General features: G+C 37.7%; 1 protein-coding gene across 1 annotated transcript in view; it reads right to left on the bottom strand.

Annotated features, from left to right (window-relative positions):
* Positions 1 to 10,000, bottom strand: part of LOC307153427 (RALY RNA binding protein like) — a gene marked incomplete at its 5' end in the record, with an annotated part of 163,940 nt that overhangs the window by 58,254 nt on the left and 95,686 nt on the right. The window lies entirely within an intron of this gene.

Genomic DNA, 10,000 nt, shown 5'->3' with positions numbered 1-10,000 from the left:
GCATCCCTAGGTGGTTGTCAAATAACTTTCTCCAACTTAATAAAGACAAAACTGAAATAATTATATTTGGTCCCCCGTAATTGAGAGGCAGTATAATCAACAAGCTCGGTAATCTTTTCCCTTCAATTAGAATTAGTCAGAAACCTTGATGTCATTCTGGACTCAAAATTTTGCTTAAACCAAGCAAATTAATTCTGTTGTTAAGAATAGTTTTATCAATAACAAATTAATTCTGTTGTTAAGAATAGTTTTATCAATAACAAATTAATTCTAAACTTAAAACATTTTTGTCTTTCCAAGAATTGGAGAAGGTTAAATTACCTCACATCTAGACTATTGTAATTCCATTTTTTTGGTATTCCTCATTCACACTTTCAGCTGTTGACTATAGGGCAAAGAAATATGATCATGTCATCCCAATTTTAGCTGTCCCTTTTAGGATCCAAGTTAAGATTTTGTAGTTTGTTTTTAAAGCTCCTTATGACCAAGCTTCATCTTATCTTAAAGATCTTCTTATACATCTACAGTAGTAGACCTTTAGGATCTTCTGACATGGCATTATTGTACGTCCCACGATCACGTCTAAAAACTAAGGGTGATAGAGCCTTTTCGGTTGCCACCCCTTGTTTATGGAATCATCTGAAACTTGACTTTTAAAACTAGGCTGAAAATGTATCTTTACTCACAGGCGTTTTAAATATTCTATATATTGTTTTATATTTGAATGTATTTCATTCTTATTTCTGTTCAGCTTTGATGTTTTTAAATGTGCTTTAAGTTTACTACTATACTATACTATACTATAAAATTTACTATGTACATTAAATTAACTTATTTACTGCTTTTGTCAGTTATTTCACTGCAGGATGCTTCTGCATGCTCTTAAAGTCATTGTTTTGTGCAAATTAATAATTAGGACTGCAGCTACAAAAAAAAAAAAAAAAAAAAAAACTCTTATAATATTACGATTATCCATCAAAAAATGAACCAAACGTTCTAAAAACTTTCTAAAAGCACTTGCAATGCATGCTACGTCCCTGACTCAACCTTCACATTTTATCATCATAAAGATTTTAGGTTAAGATACTGTATTGTTTTCTTATCATGATTAAAGAACAGCTATTGGAGCGATAACAATAATTAAATTGCTGTTTTATGGTATATAGCCTACAGACTTGTTCCTGCTGTCAGTGCCAGCCCAGAACCATCATTTTTAACATCCAGGCTGCCCAGCGCACTGAATATGTGAGAATTTGAGTGAGTGCTGTTGTGTTCATGAGAGATGTTTGTGTTTATTTGTGTTCTTGTCTATAAATGTGAGAATATGAGCATGCTGGTGTGAAGGCGAGAAAGCGATTGCCGTGCGGATGAGAGAGAATAAATGAAGGCCTCAGGTTTATGCAGTCTCTGTATGACACACTGAACACACAGTTAGTCTTCACATCAGAGAACAGCAGCAAGTTCCTCCCATTGGGTGTCATCCAACTCCCCTTCCCGAACACACACACATTCAGAGACAGTGACTGCTATTGTCTGAGACAGAGATGCATTATGTTCTGTCTCTCATGCTGTCAACGACCTACTCTCACAAGACAGCAAGAATGAACACGCAGCTCCGTGGAGGCACTAGCGAGACAGTGTGTCTGAATCAAACGAGCTGACCGAATACGACACATTGAGAAGCCCAAATATATACTTGATATTTGTTGAGTTTTGATGGGTTGTTCACACTGACAGTGATTTTATTCGCTGGAAGTCAGAAGGTCAATGTACTGTTGGTCGCTATAGGCATTACTTCAGGCATTACTAGATTTCAAGAGGCACACTAGTGACCCCTTAAGCATCCTTGTTAGCACGTGTGCCTCCCACGCCGGCGACCCTGGTTTGAATCTCACTCAGAGCGGGTCAAGGACCGGTTACATTTGGTGCCGTGACCCGGATGGGAGTGAGGTTGAGGTGGGTGAGTGTAATGGACGTAGGCCAGTTAGAGCTGTGCGTGTAAACCTCATTCCCCTGACCTCAAGAGACATGCTAGCGGCTGTGGTCTTTAGCGTCCTTGTTAGCACGCCCGCCTCCCACGGCGGAGAACACGGTTCGAATCCCGTACAGAGCTGGTTGAGTAGGACCAGTTGCACAAAGTTAAACATGTTCCTGGGTCAACATATTTTCCTGTTCGAAAATTTAATCCTAACCATATCCCTACTCCTAAACCTAACCCTACCCATAAATTATCCCTAAAATCAGAGGGAAATGATAGATGAATAACACTGATGTAGAAGCCCCTAACTCCTAACTCCTAACTTTGACATAAACTGTAAACTTGTCCCTCAAATCTGATTGGTTGATTGTAATGTTGTTCCAGGATCAACAAAGATGAAATGTTCTGCTAAACGGCCATAGATTTGAAAATTCTGATTATAAATTTGATTTATTGTTGGTAAAGACAGATAAAAATGAACATTATTGAGGGGAATGGGTTTGTACATAAATTGCAGCAGTGAAAATGAATGACTTCTGGTCACTGAAGTCTATTTTTGCAAGCTAAACAAAAAAAAAAAAAGGTGAAAATTCAGTTTAAACCTGTAGTCTATCGTAAATCTATTTATCTTTTGCAATAAACAGTATGAATGAATGAATGAATGAGGCATTTATATAGTGCTTTCATATGTACTACTGTACACCCGACCCAAAGCGCTTACAATCATATCAGGGAATCTCTCCTCAACCACTACCACATGCGTTGGCAGCCACAGTATAACGGTGCCAGTTGCTCACCACACGCCAACTACAGGTGGGGAGGAGAGAGAGTGATAGAGCCAAATAATTGTAAGGGGATTATTAGGAGGCCATGATTGGCAAGGGTGAATTCATCTATGTTATGGTTGAGGTGAATTTTGCAAATCGAATCAATGTTGATATCGCAATGTCTTGCTTTTACAATACCTTGTTAAGGGCAATTCACACTGCACCGACAGACGCAGACCAGCGGCGACAGTCTCCAGATTACAGCGCGTCAATTCTCAGGCATTCTAATTCAACATGTTCAATCAGAAAAACAAGCTCCGACAGACGCCAACAGACTCCGACAGGGGTAACACACTGATCCAATAAAACCCGATGAAGCGTCTGTTGGTGGAGTAAGAATTGGGTTTTTAAATGTCAACATTCAAGTATTTTGCAAACTTTTCTTCCACCATTTATCTACTATATTTCAGCATTAAAAGATGGTCAAGTACCGGGTGGGTAAGCCAGAATTTCCCTTACCACAGAGGTAAGGTCAAACGTGAGACATATTTGCAAAATAACCACCAGGTAGTGTAGTGTCAGTGTTATTTTAGTGTGTAATTTACATAAATTAGATGGATCACTTTTGAAATAGCTCACTCCTGATAACCATTTTGTACATTTTGACTGTAATACTCAATGTACTAACCCAGAAAGAGTTCGCTTTTGAGTTCGGATTGAAACAGGCCGAAAACGTACAAAAAGTCGTGTCATGTTAAGGTTGTTTATCAGAACACAAGTATTTTTTGTCGACGTCTTCAAGCGCCTATTAGAATTTAAAGCTCTCAAATGTCACTTAGAAATGAAGATTAGATTTATTTATCATGGGGACCAAATGCTTGAATAATGAATCCAATACTCTGTAAATAGGATTAGTTGCCAAGGTTACCTGCATTCTGGGAATGGTGCTGGCTGAAGGCTCACACATTCAAACACACTCTGACACGCTCGCAGACACACTCGCGCTCTCATGTGTGCAGTCATTCATGGAGACAGAAATTGGAATAGTGAAATATGCCCTCTTGTAATTTCCCAAGCCACAATGTGGCCACGGGATCATGCCATGAATACAGCAAAAAGCTCTTTTATGCTGGACAGAGCTCAATTTTGCACTACCTGTACATTCCTATTTTTCTCTCACTCTCTTCAACTTTATTTCTTTCAATTCTGCACACAGGAAAGAAAAATATAATTATCTCAGTTGTTTTTCCTACAAAGCCATGAGAATAAATGGACATCAGGAGACCTCGAATGTCTCTTGGATTTGATCACAGTAGGATCTCAACCTCGAGGTCATCATGACTTAAGATCCCATGTGGGTTTTGCTCACAATAACGTCAACATCTCCTGCTCATATATTTCTCCTGAGAAAAAGACTTCTGCAGATTCAACAGATCTCAACAATCTGCTCAGATACCACAATCTGCAGTCAAAAAAAAGTCATAACTACACATTTCAAAGGTTTGGGGTCGGCAAGATTTTAAAATGGTTTTATAAAAACAGTAATATTGTGAAATATTATTACAATTTAAAGTAACTGTTTCGTATTTTAATGTATTGTAACGTAATTTATTCCTGTGATCAAAGCTGAATTCTCAGCATCATTACTCCAGTCTTCAGTGTCACATGATCCTTCAGAAATCATTCTACTATGCTAATTTGATGCTCAAGAAACCCAGATAAAAAAAATGCGGGAGCGCCGACGTGTCTGGAACAGTGGAATGTGGCGTCTACGCATAATGCAGCAACAGTGACGCAATGACTTTTTCAATTGGCACTTGGCTCTTTTATTTAGAAGATGGGACTTTTCCACATTACACTTTCTTCCATTCATAATAATCTGAGTGCTTTCTATATCTAAAGCCTTTGCTATAAGTAACTTTGCAACTACATGTCACCTAACTCTCATTAGAGTATTAGTAAACTGTTAGGGTTAATAGCTGAAATGTTCTTGCAAAGTTACTTAGAGTCAGTAGAATGTCTGTTCATCAAAATAAAGTGTTAGCAGATATTAAAGGAACACGCCGACTTCTTGTGACTTTAGCTTATTCACTGTATCCCCCAGAGTTAGATAAGTCCATACATACCCTTTTCATCTCCGTGCGTGCCGTAACTCTGTCTGACGCACCCACCGCTAGCCTAGCTTAGCACAAAGACTGGAGGTAAACGGCTCCAGCTAGCATACCGCTCCCAATAAGAGACAAAATAATGGCAACATTTTCCTATTTACATGTTGTGATTTGTATAGTCACAGCGTGTACAAATAACAAGATCACATGAGACACAGCCATCTTCTAACCGTATGCATACTGGGAACTATATTCTCAGAAGGCGAAGCACTGATACTTCTGCAGAGTGATTTACTCCTACTCTGAGCGAACTCTCTGCTCCTCACCACGGGGCTTCTCAGGCGCTGTGAGCAAATCACTCTGCCCAAGTATCAGTGCTTCGCCTTCTGAGAATATAGTTCCCAGTATGCATACGGTTAGAAGATGGCTGTGTCTCATGTGATCTTGTTATTTGTACACGCTGTGACTATACAAATCACAACATGTAAATAGGAAAATGTTGGCGTTATTTTGTCTCTTATTGGGAGCGGTATGCTAGCTGGAGCCGTTTACCTCCAGTCTTTGCGCTAAGCTAGGCTAGCGGTGGGTGCTTCAGACAGAGTTACGGCACGCACGGAGATGAAAAGGGTATGTATGGACTTATCTAACTCTGGGGGATACGGTGAATAAGCTAAAGTCCCAAAAAGTCGGCGTGTTCCTTTAAGCAAACAGTCTACTAATACTATAATGACTGCTAGTTGACATTAAGTTGCAAAGTTACTTATAGTTAGTAGAATGTCTAAAGTGAACAATTGAGATACACTTTTTTGAAGCTTGACAAGTTCCCATTTATTTATGTTATATGGATAAATAAGCTTATTTCAGTGATCCATGAAGGACAGAGTCATACAGGTTTGAAAGGACATGAAGGTGTGTAAATGACGACAGGATTTTAATTTTCACGCGAAATTTCTTTAGGTTTCCTGCACTAGGAAACCTCTGAGCAACAGCATTCTCCTTTGGGTGTGCAGCTCTCGGGGGTTTCATGGACGATAAATTGCGACTGAATCCAAAAAAGCACTTTGACAGAGAACAAGTGCTGTAATAAACAATAGCACATATACAAGCTCTGTACCGCCTGTCCCCTTAAGAACATTCCTGTGACTGATGTCCAGACCCAATTACAGTGCCGTGAGGTTAGCGCTTTTACACCACCTCGATCTTTCAGAAGGACAGAGGCCTTCCCTCCCTTCCTCCGTTCGGAAAATCAGCAGCCTGTTATTTAGAGCCTCTGCGCTGGCACCTCTATTGATGATACTGGACAGGGAGGAGAGAACATTCGCAAATCAGCAAAGTTGTGTTAAATTGCCCCTCTTATCAGATAAATCTCTTGTTTGTAGGAGATCGTCCAGCATCTGCCAGCTGATCTCTCGCTGGCCTGCGTTTTACGGCAGCTGTTTGTGGGATTCTCATTTATACTCAAGTAATTCTGATTTAATGGGGGATTTGATCACACATCTACCAAAAAAAAAAAAAAAAAAAAAAAAAACCTGAATGAATTCACTAAAGGGTTGGGTTCACCATTGCACCCCTTTTGCATGCAACATTTCAGTGAAAACCGTAACATCTAATTCACTAACCACCTGCAATCCAGTGTAGCCAGTCATCATCTGTGCTGATATAACTCTGCACAGTGGCCATTTAAATGGAGCATACTGTATTTAGTGCATAAAAATAAAGGCATCATTTAAGCTACATTTTACTGTCAACCTACTTTTGGTTTCAGGTATTAGTTGAATAAATTAACATGCACTCAAAGGACATGAGGCGTCTTGTTATGTTATTTATTGCAACACCCCTATTTTAAGCTTCATGATGTTCTTGCAACACAAATGCAGAAAAGTAGAGATCATACAAGACTCTTTTTCATAAAACAAAAAATGCACAGGTTTAAAAACAAATACTGAAACTGTGCAGATGGTGAGTAGTTGGATTTTTTCTTTAGATATTTTTTGTTTTGTATTATGGATTACATAAAAAAAAAAATATAATAATAAAAACAACAACATTAATAATGTAAAATTATAATTAATAATTATGATATAATAATTAATAATAATAATTTGTAAAAAAATAATATTAACAATACAGCAATTTTTATAAACAAACAAATAAATAAATAACTGAATAAATGCATAAATACACTTCTTGGAGTCATTGCAGACGGTGCATGGTCGGATTTTTTTATAAGATTACTTTTTTGTTTTATGAAATCTAATTTAAAACAACAACTATATATACATATATATATATATATGTGTATATATATATATATATATATATATATATATATATATATATATATATATATATATATATGTATGTATGTATGTAGAGTTCAGATGCAAAAGCCTCTAAGTGCCATCTGAAATTTTCTTCTAGAATGATCATTTTTATCAAGCTCGTATATTTAAGTTCAGTAATTTCACTTTAATGGCAATGAAAATTACCTATGAATTGTCATTTAAGTGAAATTACTGAACTTAAATATACGAGCTTGATAAAAATTATCATTCTAGAAGAAAATTTCAGATGGCACTTAGAGGCTTTTGCATCTGAACTCTTCATATATATATATTCAGTATACATACATACATACATACATACATTACATACATATATTTGTGTGTGTGTATGTGTGTTTATTGTATTTATCACATGTTTATCATGCAGGATTTGAACACAGGCCCTTTTGCATGCAACCTGCAAAAAAATTCCTACACTAAAATCATTTTTTCATCCTTTTTCTCTTTTGGTCTTATCTCGCCGAAAGCACCAAGTGAGTCAGAACTGCCACTGATGCCCCCTCAAAAAGGCAGGTGCGTGACGCTCCTGTGTGTGTGTAGTGTTAGTATATAAAGCGCACACTGCAGGAGCCCTTTACGGTACAGTAACAGCACGTCTGGATCTGAGTGCAGGCAGCTCATGAACTATAAAAGATCAGGATTTAAGTCGAAAAACCTCCACGCTCTGTGAGCTCATTAAGAGACTGTGTGATTTCCAACTCAGTGAATGTGTGTGTGGCTCTGCCGAGACCCTGCCGTGCAACACTAGACCACTGAGACAGCAATCAGCCTGAACAGCCCCTCAGATCACACGCAAAGACACCTCGTATGATAGTCCAACACACACTGACTGCACACAGAGCAGAGCCACAGGGTTAGACCCAAACACTCCGGGTGCTTCCTCAAACTTCCTGCGCTTTGAGTCACGATCACACTCTGGCAGGAATACCCATAATGCCTCTGGGTAGAGAGAAACGTGTGTGTATGAAAGATTAATAGGCATCACTCTGTGAATGAAATGTGCTGTCTTGATACCACAGCATAACAAAGACTTAGCTCATGAATATTAAATTGATTAAGCGCAAACATTTTTAATTTGATATTTTACTGTTTTTTTATTTTTATAAAGAAACTATTGGATTTACTGTATAGTTTTGAAATGAGTACAGTATTTATTCAATTTAAAACTCACAATAATAAAAAATTTATTATTATAAATCGTGTTACCTTAATATTATATAAGTTGTGTGTGAGTGTGTTTTATTAAACACAGATCATCATGCATTTTTATAAATATTTTCATATTAATATTAAAAATAAAGTATACTAAATTTAGCTAATTGTAATAGGACATTAAGTTGCAATTTTTCAACATAAAACCATCGAATCTGCATCTGACAGGACCTTTAATTTTCTCTTAAATAAAAATAGTTTGGGTGTAACTCACTACAGACGGGAGTTACAGTAAATGAACGTGAGTATTCACAGATGAGCATAAACAGGTGAACTCAAACAGGAGCGCAAGTTTAAACTATTGCTGATCCCCCAGCGTGAGTTTAAGGGGACCGTTATTTTATAAAGTATCACCTTATTATTATTATTATTATAAACCTTTATAATGATCATGTTAGCTGATCTATAATGCCCAATGGGTGCAGCCGTGTTAGTTTGCATCGCAATTCAGAGAATCGCATCTGTCGGATTAACAACACTTCTCCCGAAAGACATGAAAGTAAAGTGAAGTGCGAGAAGAATAGAGTAAATTTTACAGTTACCTAATATCTACACAATGTGGATCTGATTTGAATAAAGACGTCGTCAATTTATAGAGTCTGTATGATGCACTGAACGCCTCAAAAGGTTAAACAAGAAATCTTCTTAGGCCAGATATAAACTTCAGACTCATCTTAGAGGTAAATAAGATCTCCAACATTAGCAGGCTGGGGAATTCAAGGGAAGATACAAACACAGTTCATTAAACATCCACTTAACAACTTAAGAGTCCATTAGATAATAACAAAAGGCTTTGAAGGTATCGATTCCCTTTCAATCATAATTCACATGAAACGCAGAACACAGAGATCGCTGGCCAACAGGATCAATTCTCCAAACAGATCAGTTCATCAAACAACTAAGTCAATCAAACTGGTAAGTTCCTCTCACAGATGAACCACTTAGTTTAGTCCATTGATATAGATGTTTGTAGCATGGGAAATTCTCACGGGTAAGTCTGTAATTCTTGAAAACAAAGCAGAAAGAGAGTCCTATGGTTGCCTAAACGAAGGCCAGACATTGACTAGGAGTCCAAACAGTGTAAGTGAGCAGCAGATGTGGCTCATTAATACTCTGACGAGTGAGAGTCCAGTGCACTCGTAACATTGGGGGGGTCCCAAATCGTCCCCCATACCCTTAAATAGGGTAATATATGAGGGGACAGCCGTCCAAAACCAGAGTGGATGTTATCGAGTGCACTCATTCAATCTCACAATGCACTGCAATAATGTACGCTCAACGGCTAGAGAATACCCATAATGCACTGTGACGGTCGTGCCGAATGTATTCCTGCGTCTCGCTAGAAGATGGCGCCCGCACGTGAACCATCCATTCTCCAAACCGCTGGTCCAATGTGGGTATAGCGTAATATCATACAGACATAATTCCTTTAAAATTGATTATTAAATTGTTTAATTAAGGTTTATACATGCTAGTTTCCATTACAGAGTTCAAGATAAATCTTTATATTACTACTGGAGCTGCCAGTTTTCTACATTTCAAATGATTATTAAACAGCAAGCACAAACTTTGCAAAAGCGTCAGCTCATT

This window comes from Squalius cephalus (genome assembly GCF_949319135.1).
Source record: "Squalius cephalus genome assembly, chromosome: 25".
NCBI lineage: Eukaryota > Metazoa > Chordata > Actinopteri > Cypriniformes > Leuciscidae > Squalius > Squalius cephalus.
This window is presented reverse-complemented; position numbering and strand designations above follow the sequence as displayed.